This window comes from Chiloscyllium punctatum, chromosome 16 (genome assembly GCF_047496795.1).
Source record: "Chiloscyllium punctatum isolate Juve2018m chromosome 16, sChiPun1.3, whole genome shotgun sequence".
In the NCBI taxonomy this organism is placed as follows: Eukaryota; Metazoa; Chordata; class Chondrichthyes; order Orectolobiformes; family Hemiscylliidae; genus Chiloscyllium; species Chiloscyllium punctatum.
This window is the reverse complement of record NC_092754.1, coordinates 19,794,924-19,816,721: the sequence shown is the minus strand read 5'-3', so window position 1 is coordinate 19,816,721 and position 21,798 is coordinate 19,794,924. Positions and strand designations below refer to the sequence as shown.

The window sequence follows — 21,798 nt, the reverse complement described above, 5'->3', positions numbered from 1 at the left end:
CACAACATGGGTGGTGGGGAAAAAATAAGTACTACCACAGTTAGGTGGTAGTGTGGGGGTTAAATAAAGAAAAAAAAGAAAATAAACAGGAGTGTCTCAAAAAAAATGAAAAGGAATATTAATTAACAAGCTGGCTAAATAATTCAGCCAGTTCAGGAATAAGTTTCCTCCAAAATGCAGAAAGCAACAACAGCCAGTAACACATCAACTGTGGCCCAGCCAGCACAGAATCAGTCCCCTAAGTGTAAGCTCCACATGGACAGTTGCCTGAGGGTGGAATTGAATCTGGGTCACTGGCACTATGAGGCAACAGTGCTAACCACTAAGCCACCATATCTCCTGGTTATATTCATATATATGTTTTCTTTTCTAACGCACTTTTCTTTTTTAACAACTCCTATATTTTTTTTCTCTCTTACCCCTGCACTACTGCCCAACTGCGATACTGCTTATTTTTTCCCCAGTGCCCACGGTGTGTGTGTGTGTGTGTGTGCATGCAGGTGTGAGACCCAGTGAGGAACAACAAGTGTACAAATCTTTATTCAATTTCCACCACCAGGAAGAAAAGAAACACCAGGGTGGCCAGTGACAAGCAATGGCCTTCTCAGAGGGCAATGCTGCATGATCAAAAAAGTAAAGGGAAGAGCAGGGATTATATCAAAATAGAGTTGGAGGGGGAAATAAAACATTCCACTCCCTGCAGGGCTCACCTCTCCAGATACAGGGTAAATGTGCTAACTCCACACAGACAGTCACCCAAGGCTAGAATCAAACCCAGGTCCCTGGTGCTATGAGGCAGCAGTGCTAACCAGTGAGCCACCATGCTACCCCAATCACCAAGCTATATGTTTTATATATTGGTCGGTCTGGGCTTTCCTGGTTAGGGCCATTCTCCTGGGCCAATCCAGAACCTCAGTCAACAAGGTCCACCTGGTTCTAAACACTACAGAGTGTTTCTGAATAGACAGAGAATGTAACATGTGACAGATATTGGCCACAGAGATTTCAGTCATCCTTTCCATACTCCCCAGTGAGAGAAAACTCACTGAGACCCCTCTCTACCCTGTACACACCGACACACACACACATTATAATCAGCCTCTCTTCCACCACAAGTAAATACACACACTGTAATCAGCTTGTTACCCACCCCTATAGAAACAATGGATTCAGCCTCTCCCACCCCACAGAATAGAATCGATGCCCTAGCCAGAAGAGACGTAGGGGTGGCCGGATGGGTGGGACAGTGGCTTGCTGGGGTCTGTATTGTATGCATTGTTTTTTATGTAATTGGACTGTCTTTTATGTACAAATGTCATTGTTATTGTTTTGTAATGATTGAAACTGAGGTTTGAGGTTTGTCCTCATTTCCCTGAAAACTGGTTGAATGGTGGGGTTTGGGGCCTAGCTTTGCCATTCCTCTCCCTTGTAAAATTGCTATTTCTCTGTGTACAGCTGTTAATGCTAATTGTTTTGTTAACTGTGTATTGTTTAATAAAATTTTTAAAAAAAGAAAATCAATGCCCTCTTCTGAGATGAATTTGGAGGCTGGAGACATCTAATGAGGCAGTTAGGTATTTGGGGTCACTGCCTTCTTTCCACCTCTACCTCAGTTAAGTTCAGACCAGGAAGGCTCATGGACAGATTCTCCACCCCATCACCATTTGAGGCTCCTCACTTAAGGGCTCCATCTTTATGCCATGAGATTTCAATGACAGGTGGGACAATCACCATGTTGGAATTCTATAAAGATAACCCTGATATATTTGCTTGAGCACTTCCACAGTGGTAAGATGGGGATCCTTGTTAAAAGGCACAGTATCTGATTGAGAGATCCAGCATCAAGTTATGGATGGAGGGGGTATAGTTACAGAAAGCCACACTATTGCCCTGGTTACTGACTACCCACTCTCCTGGGATCCCATTCTGCCGTTAATCAGCAGTGGCCTGGGTCCTCGTGATCCAAGGCATCTCCCTAGACGCTTTGCCAGCAGCTTCCACTGGCTCTGTCAATGCTATTTACAGTGCAGAGCTGCTAGATTCTGACTGGTGGCAGCTCTTGGAACAGGCTTCCATCCACATGGTCCTTGATTACTGGCAAAGCTGACGCTGGTCACTTCATTGCCTATTTTTTTAGGAAAGCCTGCTGCAATGTAAGGGTCTTGTTGATGCTCAAGCTAGCAGACGAAACCCCCATCCCTTCAATTAAATACTACCCACTATGGAAAGCAGCCCCTCGACACGCAATATATTTACTCGTCCTTATGCTCGCACATACACACTGTAATTATCCACTGTCCCTCTTTTACATATTGGGCTAGGTCTTATGGCTGCAAATTGTGTGGACCTCTTACCTTCTCTGTGCATGTAAAATAGATTGTGATAATGTTGGGTCAGCACAAAATGTCATTGCATATATCTAAAATTGTGAAAGGAGATTGGATGTGGAAGAGGTAAGGAGGGGTTGAGACAGGTAAACTGGTAGCTATGATTAACTTCCTGTGCATGGAATAACCCTTATCACACACAATCTCCTGGTCTAGACTCCCAGCTCAGCATAAAGGCCTACTTTGTGTCATTACTTGGCTGCCTCCCACCAGGCAGTTGCCTGGCAGTCTGACACTGCATTTGCCACACAGTAGGTGGGGGTGGGAACAGATCACTCACTTTCCATTCTGCTTCTCTCACACTGCCAAAGACCACAAAATCCAACCAATGCTGCAATCAATAACTTTGCTTCTATCAAAGAATCAGAAGTTGAAATATTCACTGATGATTGTACAATGTTCAGCACCATTCATGACTCCTCAGTAAATGAAGCAGTCTCTGTCCATAAGCAGGTAAAAATAAGGACTGCAGATGCTGGAAACCAGAGTCTAGATTGGAATGGTGCTGGAAAAACACAGCAGGACAGGCAGCATCTGAGGAGCAGGTAAATCGACATTTCGGGCAAAAGCCCTTCATCAGGAATAGAGGCAGGGTGCCTGCAGAGTGGAGAGATAAATGAGAGGCGTGTGTGTGGGGGGGAGGGGGGGGGGGGGAGGGGAGAAAGTAATATAGAGTACAATAGGTGAATGGGGTGGGGATGGAGGTGATAGGTCATAGGGGAGAGTGGGGGAAGGTAGCAAAAATTACAATGGGTGAATAGGGTTGGGAATGAAGGTGATAGGTCAGAGAGGAGGGTGGAGTGGATAGGTGGAAAGGAAGATAGGCAAATAGGACAGGTCATGACGGCGGTGCTGAGCTGGAAGTTTGGAGCTGGGGTGAGGTGGGAGAAGGGGAAATGAGGAAACTGGTGAAGTCCAAATTGATGCCATGGGGTTGAAGTGTTCTGAGGCGGAAGATGAGGCGTTCTTCCTCCAGGTGTTGGCTGGTGAGGGAGCGATGGTGAAGGAGGCCCAGGACCTGCATGTCCTCAGCAGAGTGGGATGGGGAGTTGAAATGTTGGGCCACAGGGCGGTGGGGTTGATTGGTGCGGGTGTCCCGGAGATGTTCCCTAAAGTGCTCTGCTAGGAGGCGTCCAGTCTCCCCAATGTAGAGGAGACCGCATTGAGTCTCCATCCCCATTCACCCATTGTACTCTTTGCTACCTTCCCCACCCTCCTCTCTGACCTATCACCTCCATCCCCACCCCCATTCACTATTGTACTCTATGCTACTTTCTCCCCACCTCATCCCCCCTCTCATTTATCTCTCCACTCAGCAGGCACCCTGCCTCTATTCCTGATGAAGGTCTTTTGCCCGAAACGTCGATTTTCCTGCTCCTCGGATGCTGCCTGACCTGCTCTATCCATAAGCAGCAAGACCTGGTCACTATCCAGATTTGGGCTGATAAGCCACTATTTAAGAAAGGTGGTATGGAAAAACTAGGGAACTATAGACCGGTGAGCCTGACATCAATGGTGGGAAGTTGTTGGACAGGATCCTGACGGACAGGATGTACATGTATTTGGAAAGGCAAGGACTGATTAGGGATAGTCAACATGACTTTGTGCACGGGAAATTGTGTTACACGATCTTGATTGAGTTTTTTTGAAAAAGTAACAAAGAGGATTGATGAGGATAGAATTTCAGCATGAACTTCAGTAAGGCGTTCGACAAGGTTCCTCAAGGTAGACTGGTTAGCAAGATTAAATCACATGGAATACAGGGAGAACTAATCATTTGGATACAGAAGTGGCTCAAAGATAGAAAACAGAGGGTAATGGTGGAGGGTTGTTTTTCAGACTGGAAGCCTATAACCAGCGGTGTGCCACAAGGAACGGTGACGAGTTCACTGCTTTTCATCATTTATATAAATGGTCGGGATGTGAACAGAGGAGGTATGATTAGTAAGTTTGCAGATGACACCAAAATTGGTGGTGTAGTGGATAATGAAGAAGGTTACCTCAGAGTACAACAGGAGCTTGATCAAGTGGGCCAATGGGCTGAGGATTGGCAGATGGAGTTTAATCTAGATAAATGTGAGGTGTTGCATTTGGAAAGGCAAATCAGGGCAGGACTTATACACTGAATGGTAAGGTCCTGGGGAGCGTTGCTGAACACAGAGATCTTGGAGTGCAGGTTCATAGTTCCTTGAAAGTGGAGACCCAGCTACATGTGATAGTGAAGGCGGCATTTGGTATATATGGCGGCATGGTGACTCAGTGGTTAGCGCTGCTGTCTCACAGCACCAGGGATCTGGGTTCAATTCCAGCCTCAGGCAACTGTCTGTGTGGTGTGTGCACATTCTCCCAATGTCTATGTGGATTTCTTCCGTGTGCTCAGGTTTCCTCCAATAGTCCAAAGATGGGCATGTTAGGTGGATTGGCTATGCTAAATTGCCTGTAGTGATTAGGGATGTGCAGGTTAAGTGAATTAGCCATGAGAAATGCAGAGTTATGGGAATAGGGTAGGGGGGGTGAGTCTAGGTGGGATGCTCTTCGAACAGTTGGTGTGAACTTGTTGGGTTGAATGGCCTGTTTCTACACTGTAGGGATTCAATGATTATTGGTCAGTGCATTGAGTATAGGAGTTGGGAGGTCATGTAGCCCTTGTACAGGACATTGGTTAGGCCAATGTTTGAATACTGCATACAGTTCTGGTCTCACTGCTATAGGAAGGATGCTATGAAACTTGAAAGGGTTCTGAAAACATTTACAAGGATGTTGCCAGGGTTGGAGGGTTTGATCTATAGGGAGAGGTTGAATACGATGGGGTTATTTCCCATGAGCATCAGAGGCTGAGGGGTTACCTTATAGAGTTTATAAAATCATGAGGGGCATGGATAGGGTGAATAGCCAAGGTCTTTCCCCAGGATGGGGATGTCCAAAACTAGAGGGCATAGGTTTAAGGTGAGAGGAGAAAGATTTAAAAGGGATCTAAAGGGCAAATATTTCACACAGAGGTGGTGCGTATATGGAATGAGCTGCCAGAGAAAGTTTAAAAGGCATCTGGATGGGTATCTGAATAGGAAGAGTCTAGAGGGATATGGGCAAAATGCTGACAAATGGGACTAGATTAATTTAGGATATCTGGCCAACAAGGACGAGTTGGACTAAAAGGTCTGTCTTCATGCTATAACGCTTTATGACTCTACGAATCTAAGTGGCAAGTAACATTCACACGACACATAGGCGAAGATCATCTCCAAACAGAGAATCCAACCATTGTTCCTTGACACTCAATAGCATTACCATTGTTGAGTCACTGAGCACAGGTAGCCTGGGGTTTTCTATTGGTCATAAACTTTATGCACCAGGTATACAAATGTCATGGCTACTAGAGCAGGTCAGAGGCTAGGAATTCTGCAATGAGTAACTCACCTCCTGACTCCCCACAGCCTATTCACTATCTACAAGGCACAAGTCAGGATTGTGATGAAATACTCTGCATTTGCCTGGATGAATGTAGCTCAAAGAATACTTACTAAGCTTGCCACAATCCAGGGTGCTTGATTGGCACCCCATCCACCACTTTCAACATTCACTCCCTTCACTACTGAACTGGCATCATTTCCAAAATATATGAGAACACCCTCCACTATCAAATTTCCCTCCAAGCCACACGCACCCTTAATTGGAACTACATCACTGTTTCATTACTGTCGCTGGGTCAAAATTGTGAAAATCCCTTTCTAACAGCACTGTGGTGACCCTATACCCAAGGACTGCAGCAATTCAAGATGCTAGGCTCACCACCACATTCTCCATGGAAATTTAAGAATGGACAATAAATGCTGGCCTAGTCTGTGACATCCATATCCATGACCAATTTAAAATAAATTAACCTCACCTCCACAAATACCACATTACACATACTGTAATCACGTCACCAGCACACATGGAGTATCAACAATTCATCCCCACTATGCACACAGGTCAGCCAATGCTAGTAGCACTGCAGATAGCATTATTCTGCAGATAACATTTTTAAGTGGTCTTAAGAAGAAGAAAAATATCCTGAGCTGAGAGATGGCAATGCTACACACCACCTGGGTCTTGGTGCCACAGTGAGAGGTAGTCCTGAGGAATTGAAGGTTGTGACCACAATTACTTTACTGTGAGCCCAGTTGGAATCATGAACCACATTTTTGAAGCCATCGCTCTAGTTAGAAGGTTGTTGCTTAAAATTCTGAAACAGAATTTAATGTTAGTTTGTGGAGAGGCCCATGGAAAAATTCACCTATTTGCCTCTCTGAACTATAGAACATCGAACAATACAATGCAGAACAGCCCCTTTGGCCCTCGATGTTACGCCAACCTGTGAACTAATCTAAGCCCATCTCCCTACATTATCCCATCATCATCCATGTGCTTATCCAAGAACTGTTTAAATCTCCCTAATATGGCCGAGTTAACTACATTGGCAGGTAGGGCATTCCATGCCCTTACCAGTCTCTTGAGTAAAGAAGCTGCCTCTGACATCTGTCTTAAATCTATCACCCCTCAATTGTAACTATGCCCCCTTGTGCAAGCCAATGTTATCATCCTAGGAAAAAGACTTACACTGTCTACCTATCTAATCCTCTAATCGTCTTGTATGTCTTTTATCAAATCCCCTCTTAACCTTCTTCTTTCCAATGAGAATAAACCCAAGTCTCTCAGCCTTTCCTCATAAGACCTTCCCTCTAGACCAGGCAACATACTGGTAAATCTCCTCTGCACCTTTTCCAATGCTTCCACATCCTTTCTGTAGTGGGGTGACCAGAACTGTACACAATATTCCAAGTGCGACTGCAATCGTGTTTTGTATAGTTGCAGCATGACATTGCGGCTCCGGAACTCAATCCCTCTACCAACAAAACCTAACACACTGTATGCTCTCTTAACAGCATTATTAACTTGGGTGGCAACTTTCAGGGATTTATGTACATGGTCTCCAAGATCCCTCTGCACATTCATACTACCAAGAATCTTTCCATTGACCCAGTATTCTGCTTTCCTGTTATTCTTCCCAAAGCGAATCACTTCACATTTATCTGCATTGAACTCCATTTGCCGCCTCTAGCCCAATTCTGCAGTTTATCCAAGTCCTCCTGCAACATTCTTCCACACTGTCCACTACTCCACCAACTTTAGTGTCATCTGCAAACTTACTAACCTATCCACCTATGCCTGCGTATAAGTCATTTATAAAAGTGACAAACAGCAGTGGTCCCAAAATAGATCCTTGTGGCACAGCACTAGTAACTGGACTTCAGGCTGAATATTTTCCATCAACCAGCAATTGTTGCCTTCTTAAAGAAAGCCAGTTTCTAATCCAAACTACTAAATCACCCTCAATCCCATGCCTCTGCATTTTCTCCAACAGCCTACAATGTGGAAACTTATCAAAGGCCTTACTGAAATCCATGTACACCACAAAGGTGAGGTGATGTGTGATGTGGTAAAAGACCTGGGAGAGACAAACTAAAAATCACTTAAGTAAATTAAAGAAATAATAAATTTACTTAAATCAAGGTATTGCTTTTAAAATATTTGGCTGGATTGGGAGGTGGGATTGTGCTAATATTTTTGGATTGAGTCTGTGAGTGGATTCTGTGTGAATAGATCAACATAAACCACATCCCGCAAGATCCAATGAGAGTAAGGAAGCTCTAAAATAACTGTCTTAGTCTCCCGCAGGAGCAGCTGCCCCACGATCTGTGCCCATAATGATGGGCCCAGGAGTGCAAACCTGCAGCTGTGTGACACAATGGCTCAGGCTGTTCATCTATTCAGCATTGATTCTTCTTTAGAATTCTGACATAGAAGGTACTTCTATGAGTGGAACGTCACCATGATCCCAGATCTTTAATTATTCTATCTGATCAATCTACTCAGTTCGTGCTGTATATTATATTCCAACAATAAAGGCAAATTCTAAACTGTTAGGCATCCTGGGACAATGAGAGGGATGTGCATAGTCAGTTGGCAATGCAAACTGCAAAGCATCAATGCCTTAAAGAACACACAGCTCACAGACCTTTTATGTAAGAGGTAGCGCATTCTGTTACCCAGCAACGCAAAGTGATCAAGGAGAATCTGTTTACCAACAGAATTCAGCCAGATAGTTTGAGTTGGATATGTGCTACTGGGAAGTGAGAACAAAGGAATAATCTGTAAGATAGGGGAATGTAGTAGAGACAAGAAGGAAGGGTAAGATAGAAGTAAAGAAGGACTAAGGGTTCAAAGAGGATGTAGCATGAAGAGACAGAAAAGGTTAGAATGGGATTAATGGATTGTAAAATTTGGTGTGGTATTGGTTAGACAGTGACTTCATTCTTTAGAGTCAATACCTTGCCCCGCTCATTATTAGTCATCAAAGGAGCAGTGAATTGACAAGCAGCTTGTGACCTGTTAGTGGACCAGTGGCAGCAACTATTCACTCTAACCAGCAAACCATACCACCATTCTAATCTGCTCCTTTCCCAATGCCCCTCATCTCACTTAATCAGTCCTGAGATGGCAGACAGATCCTACTTATCCTCCCTGGATGCTGCAGTTGGTAAAATCTGTCCATGATGTGGTCCTGAGCTACACAGCTGAGGATGGAGAAATATTTTCTGACCTGTTAATGTAATAGCTGGAGAGACAAACTGATCTGCAACTAACCATCAATTCCAGTGAGAGTGACCACTTTCAGAAAACCTGAACCCCAGTGACAGCCAACACCATCAGGGATAAATAAGGGATTAATATTATTGAAGGGTGGTTAAGGAGGCATTTAGAATGTTTGTCTTCATTGCTTAGACCTTTGAGTATACAAGTTGGGATGTCTTGTCGAGGTTGTCCAGGATGTTAGTGAGGCCTCTTCTGGAGTACAGTGTGCAGTTCTGGTTGTCCTGCTAATAGGAAGGCTTTAATCAACTTGGAGAGGGTTCAGAGAAGATTTGCTGGAATGTTACTAGGAATGAAGCGTTTCAGTTATAGAACATAGAACTAGAACAATACAGCACAGAACAGGTCCTTTGGTCCACGATGTTGTGCCGAATATTTGTCCTAGCTTAAGCACCTATCCATGTACCTATCCAATTGCCGTTTAAAGGTCACCAAATGATTCTGACTCTGCCACTCCCACAGGCAGTGCATTCCATGCCATTCCACATCTTTCCTAAAGTGAGGCGACCAGAACTACACACAGTGCTCCAAATGTGGCCTTACCAAGGTCCTGTACAGCTGCAACATCACCTCACGATTCTTGAATTCAATCCCTCTGCTAATGAACGCTAATACACCATAGGCCTCCTTACAAGCTCTATCCACCTGAGTGGCAACTTTCAAAGAGCTATGAACATAGACCCCAAGATCCCTCTGCTCCTCCACCTTACTAAGAACCCTACCGTTAACCCTGTATTCCGCATTCTTATTTGTCCTTCCAAAATGGACAACCTCACACTTGACAGGGTTGAACTCCATCTGCCACTCCTCAGCCCAGCTCTGCATATTATCAAAGTCCCATTGCAGCCGACAACAGCCCTCCTCACTATCCACAACTCCACCAATCTTTGTATCGTCTGCAAATTTACTGACCCACCCCTCGACTCCCTCTTCCAAGTCATTAATAAAAATTACAAACAGCAGAGGACCCAGAACTGATCCCTGCGGAACTCCACTTGTAACTGGGCTCCAGGCTGAATATTTACCATCTACCACCACTCTCTGACTTAGACCGGTTAGCCAGTTCTCTATCCAACCTGCCAAATTTCCCACTATCCCATGCCTCCTGACTTTCCCCATAAGCCTACCATGGGGAACCTTATCAAATGCCTTACTAAAGTCCATGTACACTACATCCACTGCTTTACCCTCATACACATGCTTGGTCACCTCCTTAAAGAATTCAATAAGACTTGTAAGGCAAGACCTACCCCTCACAAATCCGTGCTGGCTGTCCCTAATCAAGCAGTGTCTTTCCAGATACTCATACTTTTTTCACTGAAGCATAGGAGTTGAGAGGTGACCTTATAGAGTTTTCTAAAATAATGAGGGGTATAGATAAGCTGAAAGACAGGTGTCATTTCCCGAGGGTGGGGGATTACAGACTAAGCGGTATATTTTTAAGGTGAGAAGAGAAACATTATAAAATGACATGGGGGCAATATTTTTTACAGAAAAATTGGTTCATGTATAGGATGAACTTCCAGAGGAAGTGGTGGGTGCAGGTACAATTACAACATTTAAAAGACATTTGGATTAGTACATGAATAAGAAATGTTTGGAGGGATATGGGCCAAGCGCAGGCAGGTCGGACTAGTTTAGTTTAGGATTATGGTTGGCATGGACTGGTTGGACTGAAAGGTCTGTTTCCGTGCTGTATAACTCTCTCTCTCTTATAAAAAGAATAATAAAACGTTTTGATGAAATGTAATTATGCTAAAGACTTGTGCAATTTGGTTAGTTGTGTTCAATGTTGGTTTTAACTATATCTCAGCTTGTACTACAGAACAGGAAGAGACAGTGTATCTCTCTAGTTTGCATGGATCTGAGCATTGATTATAGGTATGTGTTGGGTAATCAGTAACTCCTTTTACTACTGAGAATATTTAGAGCAGATGTAATTATCAGTCCATAAATAAGCCTGCAGTGTTTACCTTCAGCCAAACTGAGGTGTTATAAAAGTATCTGGTGCTATCTCAGCCCTGAAATTTGATATCAGCAGAAGGTTCTTGCAGCTGATGTTCATTCTTATCAGCAGCAATTTACATTCAGTCAGGAAGGATGTTTCTTTCTTCAATTTTATTGGTCTCTTGTCCAACCAAACACAAATCTCTGTTTGTTTTAGGATTCTACCACTGAAAATGTGCTCCTCCCTCACCTGAGATACTTTGACCAGATATGGATTTCATTCACAATCTCCCCTTCAATGTTTCCTTGATTGATCAACTTCCCTGCGTAAGGCCAAGACAGTGTGCCCTGCCATGATATTTGACAGTGGAAAGCTTCATATTCACCTACCAAACCTGTCCTTGCTGAATATCCATACCGACACTTCACAGCAGGAGTCACAGGATCATGATGAGGAGCTGAAAGCTTAGCTGATTGCTTCCTCCCTAGCCCTGGGTTGCTTACACCAATTCAACATGTTTACATTTTCTAATTCACTTGTTAAGGTATTAAAATATGTGTCAGGACCTGCTGGTCATGTCTTTTTCCGTTTATTTGTGTTGACTATATGATTTCCTCAATTTGGCAAGGTTTATTAAAATACTTGCAACAAAGCTTTTGTGTAAGTTTATATATATTTGCTTGCAATCTGTTCAATTAGGCCTGATTTTCTGCAATAACTTGGCTGCTCTCAGTCTTCAGCCCCACACTGCATCCAATCTTGTGACTTCCTCAAACTACTGATTCTTGCTCAGGACTGGTCTCACTTACACACCTGGTACCTCAACTGAGTCACCAGAATGAATGCATAAACATATGTAGAGTCAGCAAACTGCTCAGCTAAAGTAGCTGTCAAATAAGCTGTATTTTGCCTCATCTAACTTCCACATCACTTACTTTCAGACAGGTGTCAATGCATCAGAGCTGGGATCCTGGCTAATTTCCCCTCACTCATCCAGTGGTGTTGAGAACAGATTTTGTTCACCCACTGTTGAACCTGCAGCACCTAATGAACACCCAAACAACTCAGATTGTTAACACTGCTTCTTGCCAAGGTTTTCCATTTTATATCTCAATCATTTGGAGATAATCTGTGTCACCGACAAGGAAGAGTCTATGTCCCAAATCAATTTAAAGTGGGACAAGTTTGTAACATCCAACTAGCCTGCAGCTGCTCCAGACTGTTCAGCCCCTGAAAAAGACATGACCAGCAGGTCCTGACACATATTTTAACACCTTGACATTTTGCATAATGGGAGTGAATCATAAAGGGTTTGATTCATTGAAATTCTATGCAATGGGAGTGAATAGGAAGAGATTTTGTCCATTGTATTTCAGGATTAAATATGAATGGGTTTGGCAATGCAATGGACATAAATGCAATAAATTGTGATCATTGGGATTCTGCATAATTTGGAGTAAACAAAAAGGGCATAAATCCATTGGGATTCTGGACAATGGGACCAAGCCAATCAAATGAATTTTGTGAACATTGGCTTTTATTTAAAATTTCCAACCTTTACAGTATGTTACTTCCGATTTTGAATAAGTGCTGTATTGATCCTAAAATTACTCTGGTAATAGATGGATCTTTGGGTAACAAGTACTCCAAAACTAATTGTTGATTTGGATACTTGGAGACAGTAAGAACTGTAGATGCTGGAAGCCAGAGCCAATAGATATGGAGCTGGAGAAGCACAGCAGGTCAGACAGATCAGAGTAGCAAGACAGTCAACATTTCGGGGTCTGATGAAGGGTCTTGGCCTGATACTTTGATCTTCCTGCTCTTCTAGTGCTGACTGACTTGCTGTGCTTCTCCAGCTCTGCACCTATTGACACTGTTGATTTGGATAAATCCAAAAATATATCTAGAAACAGCTTTCTCTGAAGGAAAGTGTGGAATATCTTCAAAAAGGCAGCAATATTGTTACCTTTTTGGTTTCAAGTGGAACAATAAGCAAGTTCACATTTTTAAAAAGCTGGTCTCTGCTACCTAAGTGTGGAATCTTATAGGAGTCCAAGTAGCATGGCTATGGCAAGAAGTGTGACAAAAATCAGATGACAAGTCTGATAAAGAGGTTTATAAAATCATGAGGGACATGGACAGACAATGTCTTTTCCTGGGGTGGGGAGTCCAGAACTGGAGGGCATAGGTTTAGGGTGAGAGGGGACAGATTTAAAAGGGACTTAAGGGGCAATGTTTTCATGCAGAGGGTGGTGCGTGTATGGAATGAGCTGCCAGAGGAAGTGGTACAATTACAACATTTAAAGGCACCTGGATGGCTATATGAATAGGAAGAGATACAAGCCAGGTGCTGGCAAATGGGACTAAATTAGTTTAGGATATCTGGTTGGCATGGACAGGTTGGACTGAACAGTCTGTTTCAGTGACATACATCTCGATGACTATGACTCTAAATACAGCTCACTGCTTGCTCCTATTTACACCTACATCGGAAACTGGGCACCAATACCTCAGAGCATGCCTTATGGCCACCAGCCACATTCATGGACATTGGCATCTGACAAGTACCAGTTTCTAAGAACCCTCATGGCAGATCCTGATTCACTTCAGGATGCTCCTGCAGTTCAGTGCTGCACTTGGGACTGCGTCATAGCACACCATCAGCCTTGGATGCTCACAGCATCTTACCTTGTCTTACCTTTTTTGACCTTTGCCCCCTCCGCGAGAGACACTATTTTCAAATTACAGTTGTTGCCTTGCTGTTTAGCACAGATACAAAGCCTGGATTTTGTCATGGTCGTCAGCATGCTTAAGTTAAGTCAATGGGGATAGGCTTTGCTGAGGGGTTCCCTGCACAGTAATTCAAGGTCAGCCTCCAAGACCTGTCCAGAGCCTGCACAAAGCAGTCAGAGTCAGGGTCCTCTCCACATGAAGTTGAGGAGCTGATTGTCAGGCAGCCCACCAACTGCCTTGATTCTTTCTAACCTATTATGGGGTGTTTTTATTGTGGAAGGAGAGAGAGAGAGGCAGGTATTAGGGGAGATGAAAGTGGATGGCTTAGCAACTACAGCTTATGCAGGTGGGGAGGTTTCCCAAGTGGAGAGGTCATGCAGGATTAATGGTGTTGGGGGCTTGAGTGGATGACAGCAGGTAAGGGAAAATGACGCATGTGATATTGAGGTTGGTAGAGCTTAAGCTTTGGTGGGGAGTGAGTATAGTAGCAGGAGTAGAATGAATAGGAGGTAATGGAGAGAATATGATAGCACTTACCTTGGCAGAGTGGGGGGTGGGGGGGAACTTTGGCCTTCCAATAGTTCTGCACATTTCCCTGGATAGCTGAGACTGCTTTAACACAAGTGCCAAACTCAGACCAGGTTGGCATGGTCTGATGATCCACTGCTAATCCTGGAGGAAGAGGACCGTCCTGCTTGGACACAACCCCATCCAATACGATCAACAGGATTCTGCCCTCTTGCCTGCTATGTTTGAGGCAAATGTTAGCAACTGTGTAGGGCAGTTCTGGACTATCAGTGTTGTCCGGAAGCATCAGGGGCTTTCAAAAATGGCATGGATGCAATGGAGGACAGCCTTGCTGTGCCACATTGTTTTGGCAATGATGTATGGTAAGATGGCTCAGAATTGGATGCAAAAGTTACCATAAGGAACTGATAATTAATGAGATGAGTTTGGTAAAATATAGCAAGAAAACTAGCTAGATCCCATGGTGACAAAACCTCCAAAAAACATGACACAACTCAGAAAGACATAAGGTTCAGACCTATTTGTCGACCTCACTTGCTGAACAGAGCTGTAGTTTCATATTCATTTCAAACTCCAGTATTTCTCTGATTTGATGATAAGTACATCATCCTATTCAAAGTTTGGGAGAAGATTTGTAGCTCGGGTGCTCGTTGTTGTGGTTCTGTTCGCCGAGCTGGGAATTTGTCTTGCAAACGTTTCGTCCCCTGTCTAGGTGACATCCTCAGTGCTTGGGAGCCTCCTGTGAAGCGCTTCTGTGCTGTTTCCTCCGGCATTTATAGTGGCCTGTCTCTGCCGCATCCGGTTGTCAGTTCGAGCTGTCTGCTGTAGTGGCCGGTATATTGGGTCCAGGTTGATGTGTTTGTTGATAGAGTCTGTGGATGAGTGCCATGCTTCTAGGAATTCCCTGGCTGTTCTCTGTTTGGCTTGCCCTATAATGGTAGTGTTGTCCCAGTCGAATTCATGTTGCTTGTCGTCTGTGTGTGTGGCTACTAAGGATAGCTGGTCGTGTCGTTTCGTGGCTAGTTGGTGTTCGTGTATACGGATCGTTAACTGTCTTCCAGTTTGTCCGATGTAGTGTTTTCTGCAGTCCTTGCATGGGATTTTGTACACTACATTAGTTTTGCTCATGTTGGGTGTCGGGTCCTTTTGTTCTGGTGAGTTGTTGTCTGAGCGTGGCTGTTGGTTTGTGTGCTGTTATGAGTCCTAGTGGTCGCAGTAGTCTGGCTGTCAGTTCAGAAATGCTCCTGATGTATGGTAGTGTGGCTAGTCCTTTGGGCTGCGGCATGTCCTCGTTCCGTTGTCTCTCCCTTAGGCATCTGTTGATGAAATTGCGAGGGTATCTGTTTTTGGCCAAAAACTTTGTATAGGTGTTCCTCTTCCTCTTTTTGTAGTTCTGGTGTGCTGCAGTGTGTTGTGTCCTGATGCAACTTCGTTTGTGTGTGTTGGGGTGGTTGCTTTCATAGTTTAGGATTTGGTCTGTGTGTCGCTTTCCTGTAAACCTTTGTGGTGAATTCTCCGTTCGGTGTTCTCTGTACCATCACGTCTAGGAATGGGAGTTGGTTGTCCTTTTCTTCCTCTCTTATTAATTATTACAAAGTAATGCAAAAGTTAGAACAAACAGTCTTACCACAATTTCAACCCAAACTCTGGGTCAGATACGTGGATGACACCTTTGTAATAATTAAAAACACAGAAATAGAGAACACACACCAGATCATCAACGCCACACTCACAGGAATCCGATTCACTAGAGAGGAAGAAAAGGACAACCAACTCCCATTCCTAGACGTGATGGTACAGAGAACACCGAACGGAGAATTCACCACAAAGGTTTACAGGAAAGCTACACACAGACCAAATCCTAAACTATGAAAGCAACCACCCCAACACACACAAACGAAGTTGCATCAGGACACAACACACTGCAGCACACCAGAACTACAAAAAGGAGAAGAGGAACACCTATACAAAGTATTCGCCAAAAACGGATACCCTCGCAATTTCATCAACAGATGCCTAAGGGAGAGACAACGGAACGAGGACATGCCGCAACCCAAAGGACTAGCCACACTACCATACATCAGGAGCATTTCTGAACTGACAGCCAGACTACTGCGACCACTAGGACTCATAACAGCACACAAACCAACAGCCACGCTCAGACAACAACTCACCAGAACAAAGGACCCGATACCCAACATGAGCAAAACTAATGTAGTGTACAAAATCCCATGCAAGGACTGCACAAAACACTACATAGGACCAACAGGAAGACAGTTAACGATCCGTATACACGAACACCAACTAGCCACGAAACGACACGACCAGCTATCCTTAGTAGCCACACACACAGACGACAAGCAACATGAATTCGACTGGGACAACACTACCATTATAGGGCAAGCCAAACAGAGAACAGCCAGGGAATTCCTAGAGGCATGGCACTCATCCACAGACTCTATCAACAAACACATCAACCTGGACCCAATATACCGGCCACTACAGCGGACAGCTCGAACTGACAACCGGATGCGGCAGAGACAGGCCACTATAAATGCCGGAGGAAACAGCACAGAAGCGCTTCACAGGAGGCTCCCATGCACTGAGGATGTCACCTAGACAGGGGACGAAATGTTTGCAAGACAAATTCCCAGCTCGGCGAACAGAACCACAACAACGAGCACCCGAGCTACAAATCTTCTCCCAAACTTTGAATAGGATGATGTACTTATCATCAAATCAGAGAAATAATGGAGTTTGAAATGAATATGAAACTATAGCTCTGTTCAGCAAGTGAGGTCGACAAATAGGTCTGAACCTTATGTCTTTCTGAGTTGTGTCATGTTTTTTGGAGGTTTTGTCACCATGGGATCTAGCTAGTTTTCTTGCTATATTTTACCAAACTCATCTCATTAATTATCAGTTCCTTATGGTAACTTTTGCATCCAATTCTGAGCCATCTTACCATACATCATTGCCAAAACAATGTGGCACAGCAAGGCTGTCCTCCATTGCATCCATGCCATTTTTGAAAGCCCCTGATGCTTCCGGACAACACTGATAGTCCAGAACTGCCCTACAAGACAAATTCCCAGCTCGGCGAACAGAACCACAACAACATCATCCTATTCTGTAAAAACACTACCTAGTGCCACACAGAGCAAGTAGTTTTTGCAGACTCCATCACTGGCTTGTGCTGATTTAGTAGATCTCAGTTGGGGCAGTTGAGATGCTACAATTGATCTCAGGATCAAAGCTGGCAAAAGGAAAACCAAATGGAGTATTTGCTATTGATTGTGTGCAGCAATCCTTGCTGGAAAATTCATTTGCTTAATTCGGGGGATAGCATTCTGTTTAACTGAGATGCTTCACTCCAGCTGCTGACATTCAAATCTGGATGTTCCACATGGATGAAAATCCGATGGAAAAATTAGTGAGCCAAAATTCCCTTGCTAATCAGGCTTCACATCTGTCGATTGAAATTCCCAACTGCTGATTAAGGTTCTCACCCGCTACTGAGATTTCTGTTCATGATCGAGATTTGCTTTAATAATTGAAACTCAGCACTGGAGATTGCATCTGTAATTCAGATTCCCACAGAGATCCTCACACATGATTGAGAGTCCCATCCACTTATTGAAATTCCCTTTTCAAAACATTCCTTTTCACCCTCCCTTGATAGTTCTGTATTGAAAAAATGGGATACTGGGTTCTTTCGTACATGATCAGAAACATTTGCAATAGCATATTTTCATTAATCCTCTGAAATTTAGTTCACAGTGACAGTCAGTCTAGGAATGTCTAGCATTGACCTCTGGACTGTGATGAGTTAGCTGATTTCTGCCAGGTGAAACAGTCTGGGCTTTATTTGGCCTCAGCCCCCTTAGGTTAGGGAGCAACAAAATCCTCCATAACTCCCACTCTTAAGCATCACCCAGTGACATTCGCTATACAGTGTACTGCAGATGTCGAGTGAGAATAACATTTTGCTATGTTGGGATGCTACCCACGGTCAAGTAGCCTGGCAGCGTTAAGTATCTAATTTCAAGCCTAAAGAATGGCCACTTGTTTGGGTTACCAGAGACTGGTGAATTCTACACCAGAGTCAATTTCAGGAGGAAAGGGATTTGAGGACGAAACCGAAGGAAAATAATGAAGAAAGGCGTAATATTTTTAACTGCCTTTTAAAAAGTTTCTCATCCCTTTAAAAAAAGTTGAGAACTAATTGCATGTTGTGAAGCATAGCCACGTTTACAGTGCCAGAGCTGGATTTGAGTGAGTTCTGGATAAATTAAGTGAATAGGGTGGGACTGTATCCACACTGCCCCCAGACTAAGTTGCTAAGCAACACAGAGATGGTGAGTCAGGCATAATAAACCCTGACATGCAGGAAATTAGGTCACGCATTGGAATGTGCCACTGGCACCCTGTATGGAGACAGTTTATTTTTAATCTCATCACAGTCTTTCACACTCATAAAACACTCACCAGCTTTACCTTTAAGCGTCTTTCATCATTCTATGCAAACGAGCCCACACTTCCGAATTTCCAGTAACTAGGCCTACTTTTGATGCCTGAGGACCATTTCATTAAATTCCCTAAGGGGTTAGGAAGAGTCAGACTTTTTACAAAATAATCTCTTGATTTTCAAACATATTTCAAGTATTGCCCCATGTAGATATTGATTCAATCACCTCTGCTGGTTTTAGTATTTTGGTTTTTGGAAAAGATAACTCATTTTGCTTCAATTCATTTCTTTGGGTTTAAAAGATTCATCATGTTCATTTTAGTTTTGAGTTTTACACTTATTTCTATGTTTCTTTTTTCTGATGTGCATAGATACCCAAAGTTGTATAGAGATTTTGAAAATAATCTATTCAGAAAACAATCCAAGGGGAGTTGAAGTGACTGTAAAGTCTTCCAGTACATATTCAAGAGGAGATAGAGAGATTAATAGAGGCAACACTAGAGACTTTGTCTAATGGGTGTCAAACCAATAAATGCTGCCAAGTATAGTAGCTCAATGTGCAGGTTCATCCACAGCTATGCGGGAAGGTTACCTTCCCCACAGACAGGTAACAATCAGGTATCAGGGTTGCACAGGTTATCAATGAGCTTGGCTGTTCAGTCAACATTCAGAAAACAAATTTCTTGTCAGAGATCTGGAGACATATCCTAGAGTCATTTAAGAAACAAATAGATACCAAGCACAGGAAATTGGGATAGGTGCAATGAGATAGTCAAATAGTCTTTCTCACTTACTCCTGTGATGTTATGATCCAATGTGAATAGCTCAGATAGACTATTCTTTGCTAAATGTACAAATGAGAGTCAATATCTGCAAAAGAGGAAGGAACCTGAACCACAGCAAGAGTTTTCACAGGAGGGAGATGGAATTCTATTGTGAATTGACATCTACAGAGGCAGAGGGGGGAGCTGTACCTCCAGGAAGGGTCAGCACCTTCAGGAGAGGAGGGGGAGCTGTACCTCAGGCGGAGTCAGCACCTTCAGGAGAGGAGGGGGAGCTGTACAACAGGGAGAGTCAGCACCTTCAGGAGGGGAGGGAGGCTGTACCCCAGGGAGAGGCAGCACCTTTAGGAGATGACTTTCAGAGAAAAAGATTTGAAAATTCTGCTTTATGATTATGTATGCTTGACCTGAAGATAATTTGTTCAGTGGTAAGTCATTAAGTAATGGTGGTGATTAATAGTTAGATGTTTTAATTCTCACCTGTGCCCCCTCATGCCCTCTCCCAGTCCAAACCAGCAGTTTTGAGGAGTAATACATTCACAGACACAGTGTTGACTGAACTGTGGTTTCCGTTCCATCTGACTCAAATTCCAGAACTAAAATTAGATTCTCCATGGCCTGGAGCACATTTCCTAACTCGCAGGGCACACCACAGAATGAAGGCAAATCACTTAACCTTTTGTATGCCAAGTCCCAATTGTGTTATTGGTACAGAATCAAAAAGTTTATTTAATCCCGATTGCACAGATCTTATCAGAAGCTGCAAATTAGGCATCCCATAATTCCATAATAATTTAAGTCACAGGTTCAGCTTACTTAGCAATCAATGAACTGGAGTTCTGTTAGTGTGACTGGCACTAAACCTTGTAACAGTAACTAAGCCATTGACAGAGTTCAGGCCATCTAATTATAGTGAACCAGTATAACCCTTACACTTAAGCTACTGAAACGCCGTCTCTGCAACTTGCCACACTAAACTGCAAAATCTGATGGGGATCAGCATCATGATGAAATCCTCTCAGATAGACAAATAGTTTACCAATAGAAATAGCTTAGAAAGAGGGCTCAAATGGGCTAAATGTGAAAGAAACGAAGATACATTTGGAGTGGATATGTGTAAATGCATAAAGCATAATAAATAATGTTGGTGAGCTACAGACAGATCACCACTTTAAACGATAATATAGGATTTTCTACACTGGAGAGTAGGAGGTTGAGAGGTGACCGTGTAGAGGTTCATAAAATAATGAGGGGTATAGCTTGGGTTAATGGTAGGTTCTTTTCCATAGGATGGGGAATTTAAGACTATTTTTAAGGTGAGAGGAGAGAGATTCTAAAAAATACATTGTTGCCAGGGTTGAAGGGTTTGAGCTATAGGGAGAGGTTGAACAGGCTGGGGCTGTTTTCCCTGGAGCATCGGAGGCTGAGGAGTGACCTTATAGAGATTTACAAGATCATGAGAGGCATGGATAGGATAAATAGGCAAAGTCTTTTCCCCAGGGTGGGGGAGTCTAGAACTGGAGGGCATAGGTTATGGGGGGGGGAAGATATAAAAGACCTGAGGGATAACTTTTTCATGCAGAGAGTGGTACGTGAATGGAATGAGTTGCCAGAGGAAGTGGTGGAGGCTGTACAATTGCAACATTTAAAAGGCATGTGGATGGGTATATGAATAGGAAGGGTTTGGAGGATATGGGTCGGGTGCTGGCAGGTGGGACTAGATTGGGTTGGGATATCTGGTCAGCGTGGACGGGTTGGAACAAAGGGTCTGTTTCCATGCTGTACATCTCTATGACTCTATGATCATAAGACTATAAAACATAGGGGCAGAAATAGGCCATTCAGCCCATTGAGTCCGTTCCACTGTTCAATCATGGCTGATAAGCAGTTACACTGGCATCAACCCCCACCTTTTCCTCCGCTACATCGATGACTGTATCGGCGCTACCTCGTGCTCCCATGAGGAGGTTGAACAGTTCACCCACTTTACTAACACCTTCCACCCAGACCTCAAATTTACCTGGACCGTCTCAGACTCCTCCCTCCCCTTCCTAGACCTCTCCATTTCTGTCTCGGGCAACTGACTCAACACGGACATTTACTATAAACCGACCGACTCCCACAGCTACCTAGACTAACCCTCCTCCCACCCTGCCCCCTGTAAAAACGCCATCCCATATTCCCAATTCCTTCGCCTCCGCCGCATCTGCTCCCAGGAGGACCAATTCTAATACCGAACAACCCAGCTGGCCTCCT

General features: G+C 43.8%; 1 long non-coding RNA gene across 1 annotated transcript in view; it reads right to left on the bottom strand.

Moving 5' to 3' along the window:
• LOC140486846 (uncharacterized) overlaps positions 1-20,108 on the bottom strand; it is a 42,573-nt gene extending 22,465 nt beyond the window's left edge. Inside the window, exons 1-2 of the long non-coding RNA XR_011962638.1 lie at positions 20,023-20,108; positions 18,790-18,890 (exon numbers count right to left, since the gene is read on the bottom strand). This is a non-coding gene — a long non-coding RNA (uncharacterized lncRNA). The remainder of the gene's footprint in view (positions 1-18,789; positions 18,891-20,022) is intronic.
• Between the last annotated feature and the right edge of the window lie 1,690 nt (positions 20,109-21,798).